General features: G+C 43.5%; 1 protein-coding gene across 2 annotated transcripts in view; it reads right to left on the minus strand.

The window, feature by feature from the left end:
* The window catches only part of LOC115187777 (oxysterol-binding protein-related protein 3), a 103,781-nt gene extending 88,996 nt beyond the window's left edge, over positions 1-14,785 (minus strand). For both annotated transcript variants that reach the window (XM_029746805.1, XM_029746803.1), the window contains exon 1: positions 14,523-14,785. The gene's annotated coding sequence lies outside the window, so the exon portion shown is untranslated. The remainder of the gene's footprint in view (positions 1-14,522) is intronic.
* Positions 14,786-18,315: the final 3,530 nt, after the last annotated feature.

The raw sequence follows: 18,315 nt of genomic DNA on the forward strand, positions 1-18,315 counted from the left end.
AGAGTAGAGGAGAGTAACCTTTCACTCCACAGAGTAGAGGAGAGCAACCTTCCACTCCACAGAGTAGAGGAGAGTAACCTTCCACTCCACAGAGTAGAGGAGAGTAACCTTTCACTCCACAGAGTAGAGGAGAGCAACCTTCCACTCCACAGAGTAGAGGAGAGTAACCTTTCACTCCACAGAGTAGAGGAGAGTAACCTTCCACTCCACAGAGTAGAGGAGAGTAACCTTTCACTCCACAGAGTAGAGGAGAGTAACCTTCCACTCCACAGAGTAGAGGAGAGCAACCTTTCACTCCACAGAGTAGAGGAGAGTAACCTTCCACTCCACAGAGTAGAGGAGAGTAACCTTTCACTCCACAGAGTAGAGGAGAGTAACCTTCCACTCCACAGAGTAGAGGAGAGTAACCTTCCACTCCACAGAGTAGAGGAGAGTAACCTTCCACTCCACAGAGTAGAGGAGAGTAACCTTCCACTCCACAGAGTAGAGGAGAGCAACCTTTCACTCCACAGAGTAGAGGAGAGTAACCTTCCACTCCACAGAGTAGAGGAGAGTAACCTTTCACTCCACAGAGTAGAGGAGAGCAACCTTTCACTCCACAGAGTAGAGGAGAGTAACCTTCCACTCCACAGAGTAGAGGAGAGCAACCTTTCACTCCACAGAGTAGAGGAGAGTAACCTTCCACTCCACAGAGTAGAGGAGAGTAACCTTCCACTCCACAGAGTAGAGGAGAGCAACCTTCCACTCCACAGAGTAGAGGAGAGCAACCTTCCACTCCACAGAGTAGAGGAGAGACACCTTCCACTCCACAGAGTAGAGGAGAGCAACCTTCCACTACACAGAGTAGAGGAGAACAACCTTTCACTCCACAGAGTAGAGGAGAGCAACCTTCCACTCCACAGAGTAGAGGAGAGCAACCTTCCACTCCACAGAGTAGAGGAGAGCAACCTTTCACTCCACAGAGTAGAGGAGAGCAACCTTCCACTCCACAGAGTAGAGGAGAGCAACCTTCCACTCCACAGAGTAGAGGGGAGCAACCTTTCACTCCACAGAGTAGAGGAGAGTAACCTTACACTCCACAGAGTAGAGGAGAGCAACCTTCCACTACACAGAGTAGAGGAGAGTAACCTTCCACTCCACAGAGTAGAGGAGAGCAACCTTCCACTCCACAGAGTAGAGGAGAGCAACCTTCCACTCCACAGAGTAGAGGAGAGCAACCTTCCACTCCACAGAGTAGAGGAGAGCAACCTTACACTCCACAGAGTAGAGGAGAGCAACCTTCCACTCCACAGAGTAGAGGAGAGCAACCTTTCACTCCACAGAGTAGAGGAGAGCAACCTTACACTCCACAGAGTAGAGGAGAGCAACCTTCCACTACACAGAGTAGAGGAGAGCAACCTTCCACTACACAGAGTAGAGGAGAGTAACCTTCCACTACACAGAGTAGAGGAGAGCAACCTTCCACTACACAGAGTAGAGGAGAGCAACCTTCCACTCCACAGAGTAGAGGAGAGCACCCTTCCACTACACAGAGTAGAGGAGAGTAACCTTACACTCCACAGAGTAGAGGAGAGCAACCTTCCACTCCACAGAGTAGAGGAGAGCAACCTTCCACTCCACAGAGTAGAGGAGAGCAACCTTCCACTACACAGAGTAGAGGAGAGCAACCTTCCACTACACAGAGTAGAGGAGAGTAACCTTTCACTCCACAGAGTAGAGGAGAGCAACCTTCCACTCCACAGAGTAGAGGAGAGCAACCTTCCACTACACAGAGTAGAGGAGAGCAACCTTCCACTCCACAGAGTAGAGGAGAGCAACCTTCCACTCCACAGAGTAGAGGAGAGCAACCTTCCACTCCACAGAGTAGAGGAGAGTAACCTTTCACTCCACAGAGTAGAGGAGAGCAACCTTCCACTCCACAGAGTAGAGGAGAGCAACCTTCCACTCCACAGAGTAGAGGAGAGTAACCTTCTACTCCACAGAGTAGAGGAGAGTAGAGGAGAGCAACCTTTCACTCCACAGAGTAGAGGAGTGTAGAGGACAGCAGCCTGTCACTCCACAGAGTAGAGGAGTGTAGAGGACAGCAGCCTGTCACTCCACAGAGTAGAGGAGTGTAGAGGACAGCAGCCTGTCACTCCACAGAGTAGAGGAGAGTAGATGACAGCAGCCTGTCACTTCACAGAGTAGAGGACAGCAGCCTGTCACTCCACAGAGTAGAGGAGAGTAGAGGACAGCAGCCTGTCACTCCACAGAGTAGATGAGAGTAGACGACAGCAGCCTGTCACTCCACAGAGTAGAGGACAGCAGCCTGTCACTCCACAGAGTAGAGGAGAGTAGAGGACAGCAGCCTGTCACTCCACAGAGTAGAGGAGAGTAGAGGACAGCAGCCTGTCACTCCACAGAGTAGAGGAGTGTAGAGGACAGCAGCCTGTCACTCCACAGAGTAGAGGAGAGTAGAGGACAGCAGCCTGTCACTCCACAGAGTAGAGGAGAGTAGAGGACAGCAGCCTGTCACTCCACAGAGTAGAGGAGAGTAGAGGACAGCAACCTGTCACTCCACAGAGTAGAGGAGAGTAGAGGACAGCAGCCTGTCACTCCACAGAGTAGAGGAGAGTATAGGACAGCAGCCTGTCACTCCACAGAGTAGAGGAGAGTAGAGGACAGCAGCCTGTCACTCCACAGAGTAGAGGAGTGTAGAGGACAGCAGCCTGTCACTCCACAGAGTAGAGGAGAGTAGAGGACAGCAGCCTGTCACTCCACAGAGTAGAGGAGTGTAGAGGACAGCAGCCTGTCACTACACAGAGTAGAGGAGAGTAGAGGACAGCAGCCTGTCACTCCACAGAGTAGAGGAGAGTAAGTGATACCACCACCACAATGTGACGGATAAGATTGGACTGAGTCGTGAGGCAAGAGGAAGAATTACTGTGTGTTTATGTGATCGCTCATATGAATCCTAATGAGTAGAAATCTGATTATGACTCCCCCACTAACAGTGGAGGCTGCAGAGGGGAGGCTGGATCAAAATAATGTCTGGAATGGAGTGAATGGAATGGCATCAAACACATGTAAACCATGTAAACAACATAAACCATATAAACCATGTAAACCATGTAAACCATGTAAACCATGTAAACCATATACACCATGTAAACCATGTAAACCATGTAAACCATGTAAACCATGTAAACCATATAAACCATGTAAACCATGTAAACCATGTACACCATGTAAACCATGTAAACCATGTAAACCATATACACCATGTAAACCATGTAAACCATGTAAACCATGTAAACCATATAAACCATGTAAACCATGTAAACCATGTAAACCATGTAAACCATGTACACCATGTAAACCATGTAAACCATGTAAACCATGTAAACCATATAAACCATGTAAACCATGTAAACCATATAAACCATGTAAACCATGTAAACCATGTACACCATGTAAACCATGTAAACCATATACACCATGTAAACCATGTAAACCATGTAAACCATATACACCATGTAAACCATGTAAACCATGTAAACAATATACACCATGTAAACCATGTAAACCATATAAACCATGTAAACCATGTAAACCATATACACCAAGTAAACCATGTAAACCATGTAAACCATATAAACCATGTAAACCATATAAACCATGTAAACCATGTAAACCATATAAACCATGTGTTTGGTGTATTTGATACCATTCCACCCATTCCTGCTCCAGCCATTCCCACGAGCCTGTCCTCCCCAATTAAACCAACCTCATGTGCTCATTAATCACATTGGTGTAGACCTAAATCTCCATTCATTAATCACATTGGTGTAGACCTAAATCTCCATTCATTAATCACATTGGTGTAGACCTAAATCTCCACTCATTAATCACATTGGGGTAGACCTAAATCTCCATTCATTAATCACATTGGTGTAGACCTAAATCTCCATTCATTAATCACATTGGTGTAGACCTAAATCTCCATTCATTAATCACATTGGTGTAGACCTAAATCTCCATTCATTAATCACATTGGTGTAGACCTAAATCTCCACTCATTAATCACATTGGTGTAGACCTAAATCTCCACTCATTAATCACATTGGTGTAGACCTAAATCTCCATTCATTAATCACATTGGTGTAGACCTAAATCTCCACTCATTAATCACATTGGTGTAGACCTAAATCTCCACTCATTAATCACATTGGTGTAGACCTAAATCTCCACTCATTAATCACATTGGTGTAGACCTAAATCTCCACTCATTAATCACATTGGTGTAGACCTAAATCTCCACTCATTAATCACATTGGTGTAGACCTAAATCTCCACTCATTAATCACATTGGGGTAGACCTAAATCTCCATTCATTAATCACATTGGTGTAGACCTAAATCTCCACTCATTAATCACATTGGTGTAGACCTAAATCTCCATTCATTAATCACATTGGTGTAGACCTAAATCTCCATTCATTAATCACATTGGTGTAGACCTAAATCTCCACTCATTAATCACATTGGTGTAGACCTAAATCTCCACTCATTAATCACATTGGTGTAGACCTAAATCTCCATTCATTAATCACATTGGTGTAGACCTAAATCTCCATTCATTAATCACATTGGTGTAGACCTAAATCTCCACTCATTAATCACATTGGTGTAGACCTAAATCTCCATTCATTAATCACATTGGTGTAGACCTAAATCTCCATTCATTAATCACATTGGTGTAGACCTAAATCTCCATTCATTAATCACATTGGTGTAGACCTAAATCTCCACTCATTAATCACATTGGGGTAGACCTAAATCTCCACTCATTAATCACATTGGGGTAGACCTAAATCTCCACTCATTAATCACATTGGTGTAGACCTAAATCTCCATTCATTAATCACATTGGTGTAGACCTAAATCTCCACTAATTAATCACATTGGTGTAGACCTAAATCTCCACTCATTAATCACATTGTTGTAGACCTAAATCTCCACTAATTAATCACATCGGTGTAGACCTAAATCTCCACTAATTAATCACATTGGTGTAGACCTAAATCTCCATTCATTAATCACATTGGTGTAGACCTAAATCTCCATTCATTAATCACATTGGTGTAGACCTAAATCTCCACTCATTAATCACATTGGTGTAGACCTAAATCTCAATTCATTAATCACATTGGTGTAGACCTAAATCTCCATTCATTAATCACATTGGTGTAGACCTAAATCTCCATTCATTAATCACATTGGTGTAGACCTAAATCTCCACTCATTAATCACATTGGTGTAAACCTAAATCTCCACTCATTAATCACATTGGTGTAGACCTAAATCTCCACTCATTAATCACATTGGTGTAGACCTAAATCTCCACTCATTAATCACATTGGTGTAGACCTAAATCTCCACTCATTAATCACATTGGTGTAGACCTAAATCTCCACTCATTAATCACATTGGGGTAGACCTAAATCTCCATTCATTAATCACATTGGTGTAGACCTAAATCTCCACTCATTAATCACATTGGTGTAGACCTAAATCTCCATTCATTAATCACATTGGTGTAGACCTAAATCTCCACTCATTAATCACATTGGTGTAGACCTAAATCTCCATTCATTAATCACATTGGTGTAGACCTAAATCTCCATTCATTAATCACATTGGTGTAGACCCAAATCTCCATTCATTAATCACATTGGTGTAGACCTAAATCTCCACTCATTAATCACATTGGTGTAAACCTAAATCTCCACTCATTAATCACATTGGTGTAGACCTAAATCTCCACTCATTAATCACATTGGTGTAGACCTAAATCTCCATTCATTAATCACATTGGTGTAGACCTAAATCTCCACTAATTAATCACATTGGTGTAGACCTAAATCTCCACTCATTAATCACATTGGTGTAGACCTAAATCTCCACTAATTAATCACATTGGTGTAGACCTAAATCTCCACTCATTAATCACATTGGTGTAGACCTAAATCTCCACTAATTAATCACATTGGTGTAGACCTAAATCTCCACTAATTTATCACATTGGTGTAGACCTAAATCTCCACTAATTAATCACATTGGTGTAGACCTAAATCTCCACTAATTAATCACATTGGTGTAGACCTAAATCTCCACTCATTAATCACATTGGTGTAGACCTAAATCTCCACTAATTAATCACATTGGTGTAGACCTAACATGTGTGAAATCAGAACTTGAACAGATCAGAGTAGCAGTGGTAAGTTACACCCACACATCCCTCCCTAGTGAGACTGTTATCCACCACCTGAAACCACACTCACCTGTACCCAAACGCCACCCTGTTCCTTATATAGGGAACTACTTGTGATGAAGGCCCATAGGGCTCTGGTCAATAGTAGTGCACTCTGTAGGGAATAGGGTGTTATTTGGGACATAATCTACATTTCCGACCACCATGTATTATGCATGTACCCACCCTCGTAGGAGGCAACACCTGCCACTGTGCATTATGGGTATTACTGTCAACAGCTGCTCTGCTCATCCACCTGCCTGTGCATCGTCCACCTGCATTCACAAATATCCTTTCTGTCTACATTTACATTTTAGTCATTTAGCAGACACTCTTATCCAGAGCGACTTACAGTAGTGAATGCATACATTTCATTCATTTAAAAAAATAAAAAATACCACCATACTGGCCCCCCGTGGGAATCGAACCCACAACCCTGGCGTTGCAAACACCATGCTCTACCAACTGAGCCACAGGGAGTTGAGATTTGTCTCTTCAAATACGCAGCACGGAGCCCAGAGTCCTGCTGAGCTTGGTACAAACAGTTGTTTTATTGACCCATTTCTAAACCAGTCTACACCCCTGTGGCTACAAAGCTCTTTTGAGAGGGGGAACTGGAGTTAACCTGGAGTTATAGCTCTAATAGTCATTGGCTATAGCTACTAAATATAGGTCTGAAGAGACTCCTATAATACATATATTACCCACATGACCACATTGCCATGGCTGACACCTCATTCACACATCAGTGTCCATGGTAACTAGGCTAACTATGACTGTACCATTGTCTGATTCATCTCTGAGGCTGATATCCTGAGGTATGGCAGAGGTCACCTCCCAAATGGCATCCTATTTCCTACACAGTGCACTACTTTCAGTCAGGGCCTATGGTCAAAAGTGGTGCACTATGTAGGGAATAGTGTGCCATTCGAGCCTCAGGCTGGGTTGCAGGAAACGTCTGTTGAACAGAGGGAATGCAGCACGATGCAGACCTTCAGTACAGTGAGCAGGTGACCTGTAAAACTGCAGTAGTTATTCAGCATCCAGTGGTTAATGCTGCTGTGAGGCTGCTGCTGCAGGCAGGGAACAGAACTGAGGGGTTAAGACAGAGCCGGTGTCTCAAATGCACCCTATTCTCTGTACAGTTTAAAACAAACATTTAACCTTTATTTAGCTTGGCAAGTCAGTTAATAACAAATTCCTATTTACAATGACGGCCTACCAGGAAACAGTGGGTTAACTTCCTTCTTCACACATCATGTCCATATAATATGGAATTATGCTGCCATTATTATATATTATACAGTACATGGCTAAAAGTATGTGGACACTTGCTCATCGAACATCTCATTCCAAAATCATGGGTATTAATATGGAGTTTGTCCCCCCCCTCCTTTGCTGCTATACCAGCCTCCACTCTTCTGAGAAGGCGTTCCACTAGATGTTGGAACACTGCTGCGGGGACTTGCATTCAATTCAGCCACAAGAGCATTAGTGAGGTCGGGCACTGTGAGGTTCGCAGTTGGGGTTCCAATTCATCCCAAAGATGTTTGATGGGTTGAGGTCAGGGCTCTGTGCAGGCAAGTCAAGTTCTTCCACACAAATCTCAACAAACCATTTCTGTATGGACCTTGCTTTGTGCATGGGGGCATTGTCATGCTGAAACAGGAAAGGGCCTGTCTAGAATGTCATTGTATGCTGTAGCGTTAAGATTTCTCTTCATTGGAACTAAGGGACCTAGCCTGAACCATAAAAAACAGCCCCAGACCATTATTCCTCCTCCACCAAACTTTAGTCGGTACTATGCATTTAGGCAGGTAGGGTTCTCCTGGCATCCGCCAAACCCAGATTCGTCGATCGGACTGCCAGATGGTGAAGCGTGATTCATCACTCCAGAGAACACGTTTCCACTGCTCCAGAGTCCAATGACGGTGAGCTTTACACCACTCCAGGGGACGCTTGGCATTGCGCATGGTGATTTTAGGCTCGTGTGCGGCTGCTCGGCCATGGAAACCCATTTCATGAAGCTCTCGACGAACAGTTATTGTGCTGACGTTGCTTCCAGAGGCAGTTTGGAACTCGGTAGTGAGTGTTGCAACCAAGGACAGACTATTTTTATGCGCTACGCACTTCAGCACTCGGCGGTCCCGTTCTGTGAGCTTGTGTGGCCTACCACTTCACGGCTGAGATGTTGTTGCTCATAGACGTTTCCACTTCACAATAACAGCACTTACAGTTGACCGGAGCAGCTCTAACAGGGCAGAAATTTGATGAACAGACTTGTTGGAAGGGTGGCATCCTATGATAGTGCCACATTGAAAGTCAATGAGTTATTCAGTAAGGCCATTCTACTGGCAATGTTTGTCTATGGAGATTGCATGGCTGTGTGCTCGATGTTATTCACCTGTCAGCAACGGGTGTGGCTGAAATAGCCAAATCCACTAATTAGAAGGGGTGTCCACATACTTTTGTATATATATATATAGTGTTTAATAATCACAACCTTTGGCCTCCATGTCAGATCAACAGTAATGGAAGATTCTCGCATGTAAAGGACAATGGTGAACTAAAGCTGTTTAGACAGAATATCACAGTGAAGGTGACCTCCTGGACTGAGCTACGTTCTCCAATCCCCACTTTTTATATCCAGGATATTGTTCACATCCTGTTAAGTCTAGGGCTGCATCTCAAATGGCACCCTATATAGTGTGGGCCCTGGTCAAAGATAATCCACTACCTAGTGTGGGCCCTGGTCAAAGATAATCCACTACATAGTGTGGGCCCTGGTAAAAGATAATCACCTATATAGTGTGGGCCCTGGTCAAAGATAATCCACTACATAGTGTGTGCCCTGGTCAAAGATAATCCACTACATAGTGTGGGCCCTGGTCAAAGATAATCCACTACATAGTGTGGGCCCTGGTCAAAGATAATCACCTATATAGTGTGGGCCCTGGTCAAAGATAATCCACTGCATAGTATGGGCCCTGGTCAAAGATAATCCACTGCATAGTATGGGCCCTGGTCAAAGATAATCCACTGCATAGTGTGGGCCCTGGTCAAAGATAATCCACTGCGTAGTGTGGGCCCTGGTCAAAGATAATCCACTACATAGTGTGGGCCCTGGTCAAAGATAATCCACTACATATTGTGGGCCCTGGTCAAAGATAATCCACTGCGTAGTGTGGGCCCTGGTCAAAGATAATCCACTACATAGTGTGGGCCCTGGTCAAAGATAATCCACTACATAGTGTGTGCCCTGGTCAAAGATAATCCACTACATAGTGTGGGCCCTAGTCAAAGATAATATCCTATATATTTTGGGCCCTGGTCAAAGATAATCCACTACATAGTGTGGGCCCTGGTCAAAGATAATCACCTATATAGTGTGGGCCCTGGTCAAAGATAATCCACTACCTAGTGTGGGCCCTGGTCAAAGATAATCACCTATATATTTTGGGCCCTGGTCAAAGATAATCCACTACATAGTGTGTGCCCTGGTCAAAGATAATCCACTACATAGTGTGGGCCCTGGTCAAAGATAATCCACTACATAGTGTGGGCCCTGGTCAAAGATAATCACCTATATAGTGTGGGCCCTGGTCAAAGATAATCCACTACATAGTGTGGGCCCTGGTCAAAGATAATCCACTGCATAGTATGGGCCCTGGTCAAAGATAATCCACTGCATAGTGTGGGCCCTGGTCAAAGATAATCCACTACATAGTGTGGGCCCTGGTCAAAGATAATCCACTACATAGTGTGGGCCCTGGTCAAAGATAATCACCTATATAGTGTGGGCCCTGGTCAAAGATAATCCACTACATAGTGTGGGCCCTGGTCAAAGATAATCCACTGCATAGTATGGGCCCTGGTCAAAGATAATCCACTGCATAGTATGGGCCCTGGTCAAAGATAATCCACTGCATAGTGTGGGCCCTGGTCAAAGATAATCCACTGCGTAGTGTGGGCCCTGGTCAAAGATAATCCACTACATAGTGTGGGCCCTGGTCAAAGATAATCCACTACATATTGTGGGCCCTGGTCAAAGATAATCCACTGCGTAGTGTGGGCCCTGGTCAAAGATAATCCACTACATGGTGTGGGCCCTGGTCAAAGATAATCCACTACATAGTGTGTGCCCTGGTCAAAGATAATCCACTACATAGTGTGGGCCCTAGTCAAAGATAATATCCTATATATTTTGGGCCCTGGTCAAAGATAATCCACTACATAGTGTGGGCCCTGGTCAAAGATAATCACCTATATAGTGTGGGCCCTGGTCAAAGATAATCCACTACATAGTGTGGGCCCTGGTCAAAGATAATCCACTGCATAGTATGGGCCCTGGTCAAAGATAATCCACTGCATAGTGTGGGCCCTGGTCAAAGATAATCCACTACATAGTGTGGGCCCTGGTCAAAGATAATCCACTGCATAGTGTGGGCCCTGGTCAAAGATAATCCACTGCGTAGTGTGGGCCCTGGTCAAAGATAATCCACTACATAGTGTGGGCCCTGGTCAAAGATAATCCACTACATAGTGTGGGCCCTGGTCAAAGATAATCCACTGCGTAGTGTGGGCCCTGGTCAAAGATAATCCACTACATAGTGTGGGCCCTGGTCAAAGATAATCCACTACATAGTGTGTGCCCTGGTCAAAGATAATCCACTACATAGTGTGGGCCCTAGTCAAAGATAATCACCTATATATTTTGGGCCCTGGTCAAAGATAATCCACTGCATAGTGTGGGCCCTGGTCAAAGATAATCACCTATATAGTGTGGGCCCTGGTCAAAGATAATCCACTACATAGTGTGGGCCCTGGTCAAAGATAATCCACTGCATAGTATGGGCCCTGGTCAAAGATAATCCACTGCATAGTGTGGGCCCTGGTCAAAGATAATCCACTACATAGTGTGGGCCCTGGTCAAAGATAATCCACTGCATAGTGTGGGCCCTGGTCAAAGATAATCCACTGCGTAGTGTGGGCCCTGGTCAAAGATAATCCACTACATAGTGTGGGCCCTGGTCAAAGATAATCCACTACATAGTGTGGGCCCTGGTCAAAGATAATCCACTGCGTAGTGTGGGCCCTGGTCAAAGATAATCCACTACATAGTGTGGGCCCTGGTCAAAGATAATCCACTACATAGTGTGTGCCCTGGTCAAAGATAATCCACTACATAGTGTGGGCCCTAGTCAAAGATAATCACCTATATATTTTGGGCCCTGGTCAAAGATAATCCACTACATAGTGTGGGCCCTGGTCAAAGATAATCACCTATATAGTGTGGGCCCTGGTCAAAGATAATCCACTACATAGTGTGGGCCCTGGTCAAAGATAATCCACTACATAGTGTGTGCCCTGGTCAAAGATAATCACCTATATATTTTGGGCCCTGGTCAAAGATAATCCACTACATAGGGAATAAGGGGCCATTTTGGACACAGCCTAGGTTTCCTTAGGGTCTTTTTTGGTATTTGGTATTTTATTAGGATCCCCATTAGCTGTTGCAATAGCAGCAGCTACTCTTCCTGGGGTCCACACAACACATGAACCATAATACAGAACATTAATAGACAAGAACAGCTCAAGGACGGAACTACATACAGTAAAAAATTGTAAAAAGGCACACGTAGCCTACATATCAGTAGATACACACAAACTATCTAGGTCAAATAGGGGAGAGGCGTTGTGCCGTGAGGTGTTGCTTTATCTGTTTTTTTTAAACCAGATTTGCTGTTTATTTGAGAAATATGAGATGGAACAGAGTTAGAGTACACACTACACAGAAATGCAGTCAAAATGCCTCTGGGCTAAAGGCTGAGGGAATGGAAAGAGCATGGACGTCAGGTCAGGAGCAAAGCAGGCACTGAAAGCACACCTACCTCACAGGTCAGGCAAACCCTGGGTTAAACTCAATGACAGACATTCTTTCCAAACATACTGAATGTATAGCCCCATATATTCAACCAGTAACCCTTCTTTCCACAATAAACAACTACCAACACACAGCACCTGAGAAAAGATACACTGTTGATGAGACTGAAGAGAACAGTGTTGGAGACACATGAGAAAGGCTACCCTGTTGATGAGACTGAAGAGAACAGTGTTGGAGGCACATGAGAAAGGCTACCCTGTTGATGAGACTGAAGAGAACAGTGTTGGAGGCACATGAGAAAGTCTACCCTGTTGATGAGACTGAAGATAACAGTGTTGGAGACACATGAGAAAGCCTACCCTGTTGATGAGACTGAAGAGAACAGTGTTGGAGGCACATGAGAAAGTCTACCCTGTTGATGAGACTGAAGAGAACAGTGTTGGAGACACATGAGAAAGCCTACCCTGTTGATGAGACTGAAGAGAACAGTGCTGGAGACACATGAGAAAGGCTACCCTGTTGATGAGACTGAAGAGAACAGTGTTGGAGACACATGAGAAAGGCTACCCTGTTGATGAGACTGAAGAGAACAGTGTTGGAGACACATGAGAAAGCCTACCCTGTTGATGAGACTGAAGAGAACAGTGTTGGAGACACATGAGAAAGGCTACCCTGTTGATGAGACTGAAGAGAACAGTGTTGGAGACACATGAGAAAGGCTACCCTGTTGATGAGACTGAAGAGAACAGTGTTGGAGACACATTAGAAAGGCTACCCTGTTGATGAGACTGAAGAGAACAGTGTTGGAGACACATGAGAAAGGCTACCCTGTTGTGACACTGAAGAGAACAGTGTTGGAGACACATGAGAAAGGCTACCCTGTTGATGAGACTGAAGAGAACAGTGCTGGAGACACATGAGAAAGGCTACCCTGTTGATGAGACTGAAGAGAACAGTGTTGGAGGCACATGAGAAAGGCTACCCTGTTGATGAGACTGAAGAGAACAGTGTTGGAGGCACATGAGAAAGTCTACCCTGTTGATGAGACTGAAGAGAACAGTGTTGGAGACACATGAGAAAGTCTACCCTGTTGATGAGACTGAAGAGAACAGTGTTGGAGAGGCTTGCTGGTTAGAATACCTGACTGAGCAGATAGGTTCTGATAAATGCTTTAACCTCATTATGTGATGTGTAAATAACTGGAATGTAAATGGTGCCGTGGTCTCTGTGAGGAAAAGACACCATTTACAAGTGTAGAGTCTGATAGTGATACGCCATTCAGTTATACTCATGTGTTGTTCTTACAACCACAAGGTCAATAAGCATAATTTCATTCAACAACACTATTGTCTGAAGTGCTTATTGACTACTGGGCTGGGCACACAGCCAGAGAATCTGAAAATGGTTCATTCCCACAACACCTCCTTGTAATATCAAATCACATGTCATTGGTCGCATACACATATTTAGCAGATGTTATTGCGGGTGTAGCGAAATGCTTGTGACATATTATACACACACACACACACACACACACACACACACACACACACACACACACACACACACACACACACACACACACACACACTAATAAATGATTCACACTATTAATCTTTTGCTGCTTAGATTCTGTGATGACTGTAATAATGAAGTACACATGTAAGGAAGCTAGCATGGAAGATATGGATAATCCACTACATGGTAAAGGAATGTTCCAAAGGAGAGGAGTTTCCATGGAAACAGTAAAGGATCCATGGGTATCTTGTTTCCTGATAAAAATCTGAAACTATTAAAAGAGCAGCTAGTTGAACAGAGAGTTTGATGAGTTTTTGAGTTTTCATATCATCTTTGAGAGAAGTCTGTCCAATCACTGTATCAAACATGATCTGAAATGATCATGAAGGCCTAAAGTTCCATTCCATTATGTTCTCATCTATTTTATTTCATTCCATTTCATTCCATTCCCTTGAGCAATAACAGTCTGGTGGTAGGTAGTTATACAGTATTCTTATAACAGCATAAGGTCAATTGAATAATGTATGTGCTGCACTTAGCTGGAACAGGACCTAACTGTACACGCAGCTCAGTAGTCTATTCACAGAAACAAAGGTTGTCTGCTGCAAGTGAAAGTGTGAAGCAGTATGCACGGCTGGAGCATGGGAGTAGCACTTCAATTGGAAGGATTATGCGCAGGTAAAACGAATAGGCTTACTATAAAGTTGTAACAAATCAGTTAAAATACTGTCATATGCCTAAATACTGAATATCGGTCAGGCTACATCAGACTAATTAGCATAAAGTATTTAGGCCTAGTGACAATACAATAAAACAACATGGGACTCACCTTTGCAAAGTTTCTACTGAGGTTTTGATTCCGAGAGACGATAAACGAGAGTAAAATATCTGCGCTGAACTAATGTGTTATTAGGTGGCGAATAATAGAAGACTATAATTTATATTTTGCGGTATAAATAAATGAAAAACAACGTTTTAAAATGACAACTTGAACGTACAGTACTAGCAGCTTTCTTCCCGTCTCCAGACTGACACCATCGTGAATTGAATGTTCCCGAAGTGCGTGCAGCGCAGCCAGCCTCCTTCTCAGCTAAGCGGGTTATGAGGGGGCGGGGCGATGTGTAAATGACAAGTACAGTCTCAAATCAGAACCCTGAGCCGTGGAGGACGTCTCATGTTCAGAGGCGGGATTGGGTACCGTTGACAGCATCTTTTCCGTGACGTAGATAGTCATCATGAGAGCGCACCCCCGAATTGTCCCAGGTATGCTTTCTGAGGATGGCTCAGGTTTCCCTTTATAGTGCGCTACTTTTGACCAGGACTCAAAGTACCCCAGGATTCTAGTCAAAAGTAGTGCACTATATATAGGGAATAGGGTGCCATTTGAGGGAATATGGTGCCATTTGTCATTTGGGACGTAAACAAACAAAAAAACATTCTAACATGCGCCCTTTGTCCTGATATTGTCCACATTCTGATTCTGCCCACATTTTCAGACAGGTGTAAATGATTAAAAGATACATTGTGATCTGTTTGTGATCAGATCTTCCTTAACCACCTCCAGAGGTAGTCTGGCACCTATTGTGTCTGGATATCAATCGAGTGTAAACAGATCTGGATGGTCAAACCGTTTAAATCATCATTATACTGGTCTCTAAAACCACTGGCAGGTAGCACCATTGACTAACGGTATTCGTAACTGTCTAAAATGTATATGTATGTAAATGTATGTTCTTTTTTAAAATAAATTATTTGCATATAGGGAAGCACCAACTAATCTGGTCACAATGTGGACACAGTGGACAGATAAGAGACACATTTTAATACAACATGTAGAAGCAACAAACCTTGATCAGATTGGATCATATTGATCAGATCACGAAACTGACATTTAAAAAAAAGGCTTGATACACAACTTCTGTAAGTAGGTAGGCTAAAATGTTTGTCTCGTTCATTGACCTCTATCATGCATTCAAAAACTTGCCCGTCTCTGGGATTGATAATGGATAGGTGATCATTCAGCGTGGGCTACTCTGAGGTAAAGGTGTTCATTCAGCATGACCTACTCTGAGGTAAAGGTGTTCATTCAGCATGACCTACTCTGAGGTAAAGGTGTGCATTCAGCGTGGGCTACTCTGAGGTAAAGGTGTTCATTCAGCGTGGGCTACTCTGAGGTAAAGGTGTTCATTCAGCATGGGCTACTCTGAGGTAAAGGTGTGCATTCAGCGTGGGCTACTCTGAGGTAAAGGTGTGCATTCAGCGTGGGCTACTCTGAGGTAAAGGTGTTCATTCAGCATGGGCTACTCTGAGGTAAAGGTGTTCATTCAGCATGACCTACTCTGAGGTAAAGGTGTTCATTCAGCGTGGCCTACTCTGAGGTAAAGGTGTTCATTCAGCGTGGGCTACTCTGAGGTAAAGGTGTTCATTCAGCATGGCCTACTCTGAGGTAAAGGTGTTCATTCAGCATGGCCTACTCTGAGGTAAAGGTGTTCATTCAGCGTGGGCTACTCTGAGGTAAAGGTGTTCATTCAGCATGGCCTACTCTGAGGTAAAGGTGTTCATTCAGCGTGGGCTACTCTGAGGTAAAGGTGTTCAATCCACGTGGGCTACTCTGAGGTAAAGGTGTTCATTCAGCATGGCCTACTCTGAGGTAAAGGCCACTTACTCACCATCTTAAACAGCTACACCAGACACGTTCTGTGACCAAAAGAGCGTCCTCTCATATGAGCGATTACAACCCCACCTCTCGAACTGCAGATGTGTTTGTTTTGTTGTTTTTGAAAGGTATAAGTGTGTTCCTAAAGCCCTGGTTAAACAATCACTGCCCCTTCAATGGTGGGGAATGTGAACGAGGTGGAGAAACTTGAATCAATAATAGCTTTGGTTATGATGTAGGTTCCAAAAGACCTTCCCCTGGAGTTGTCACCATGACTACACATACAGGAGCATGAAGCATGTTTGTGGCCACACCTGTCTCCTTGAGATTATACCTAGTCATTATTCATGCCAATTATTTCAAAGTATAACATGTAAACAATCATGAGCATTACTGGTAACGATACCTTGTTGCCATCGGCCACTGTTTCCCAGGCAATGAACTTGAGCCCTGGGTGGTGTGCTGGTTTATACTCTGAATGACTCCAGTTAGGCCTATAGTGTTGTTCTGAGTTAGGTCTATAGTGTTGTTCTGAGTTTGGTCTATAGTGTTGTTCTGAGTTAGGTCTATAGTGTTGTTCTGAGTTAGGTCTATAGTGTTGTTCTGAGTTTGGTCTATAGTGTTGTTCTGAGTTAGGTCTATAGTGTTGTTCTGAGTTAGGCCTATAGTGTTGTTCTGAGTTAGGTCTATAGTGTTGTTCTGAGTTAGGCCTATAGTGTTGTTCTGAGTTAGGTCTATAGTGTTGTTCTGAGTTAGGTCTATAGTGTTGTTCTGAGTTAGGTCTATAGTGTTGTTCTGAGTTAGGCCTATAGTGTTGTTCTGAGTTAGGTCTATAGTGTTGTTCTGAGTTAGGTCTATAGTGTTGTTCTGAGTTAGGCCTATAGTGTTGTTCTGAGTTAGGTCTATAGTGTTGTTCTGAGTTAGGTCTATAGTGTTGTTCTGAGTTAGGTCTATAGTGTTGTTCTGAGTTAGGCCTATAGTGTTGTTCTGAGTTAGGTCTATAGTGTTGTTCTGAGTTAGGTCTATAGTGTTGTTCTGAGTTAGGTTGTTCTGAGTTAGTTCTATAGTGTTGTTCTGAGTTAGGTCCTATAGTGTTGTTCTGAGTTAGGTCTATAGTGTTGTTCTGAGTTAGGTCCTATAGTGTTGTTCTGAGTTAGGTCTATAGTGTTGTTCTGAGTTAGGTCTATAGTGTTGTTCTGAGTTAGGTCTATAGTGTTGTTCTGAGTTAGGTCTATAGTGTTGTTCTGAGTTAGGTCCTATAGTGTTGTTCTGAGTTAGGTCTATAGTGTTGTTCTGAGTTAGGCCTATAGTGTTGTTCTGAGTTAGGTCTATAGTGTTGTTCTGAGTTAGGTCTATAGTGTTGTTCTGAGTTAGGTCTATAGTGTTGTTCTGAGTTAGGTCCTATAGTGTTGTTCTGAGTTAGGTCTATAGTGTTGTTCTGAGTTAGGTCTATAGTGTTGTTCTGAGTTAGGTCTATAGTGTTGTTCTGAGTTAGGTCTATAGTGTTGTTCTGAGTTAGGTCTATAGTGTTGTTCTGAGTTAGGTCTATAGTGTTGTTCTGAGTTAGGTCTATAGTGTTGTTCTGAGTTAGGTCTATAGTGTTGTTCTGAGTTAGGTCTATAGTGTTGTTCTGAGTTAGGTCTATAGTGTTGTTCTGAGTTAGGTCTATAGTGTTGTTCTGAGTTAGGCCTATAGTGTTGTTCTGAGTTAGGTCTATAGTGTTGTTCTGAGTTAGGTCTATAGTGTTGTTCTGAGTTAGGTCTATAGTGTTGTTCTGAGTTAGGCCTATAGTGTTGTTCTGAGTTAGGTCGATAGTGTTGTTCTGAGTTAGGTCTATAGTGTTGTTCTGAGTTAGGCCTATAGTAAAGCATTTTAGAGATAGCCTACCTGGTTTCTTTTTCTTTTTTTTTTTACAATCAAAGTACATATTTTACATGGTGGCATGCTGTTGAGTTATGGCCACATG

The sequence above is a fragment of the Salmo trutta genome, unplaced genomic scaffold (assembly GCF_901001165.1).
Source record: "Salmo trutta unplaced genomic scaffold, fSalTru1.1, whole genome shotgun sequence".
Taxonomy (NCBI): Eukaryota; Metazoa; Chordata; class Actinopteri; order Salmoniformes; family Salmonidae; genus Salmo; species Salmo trutta.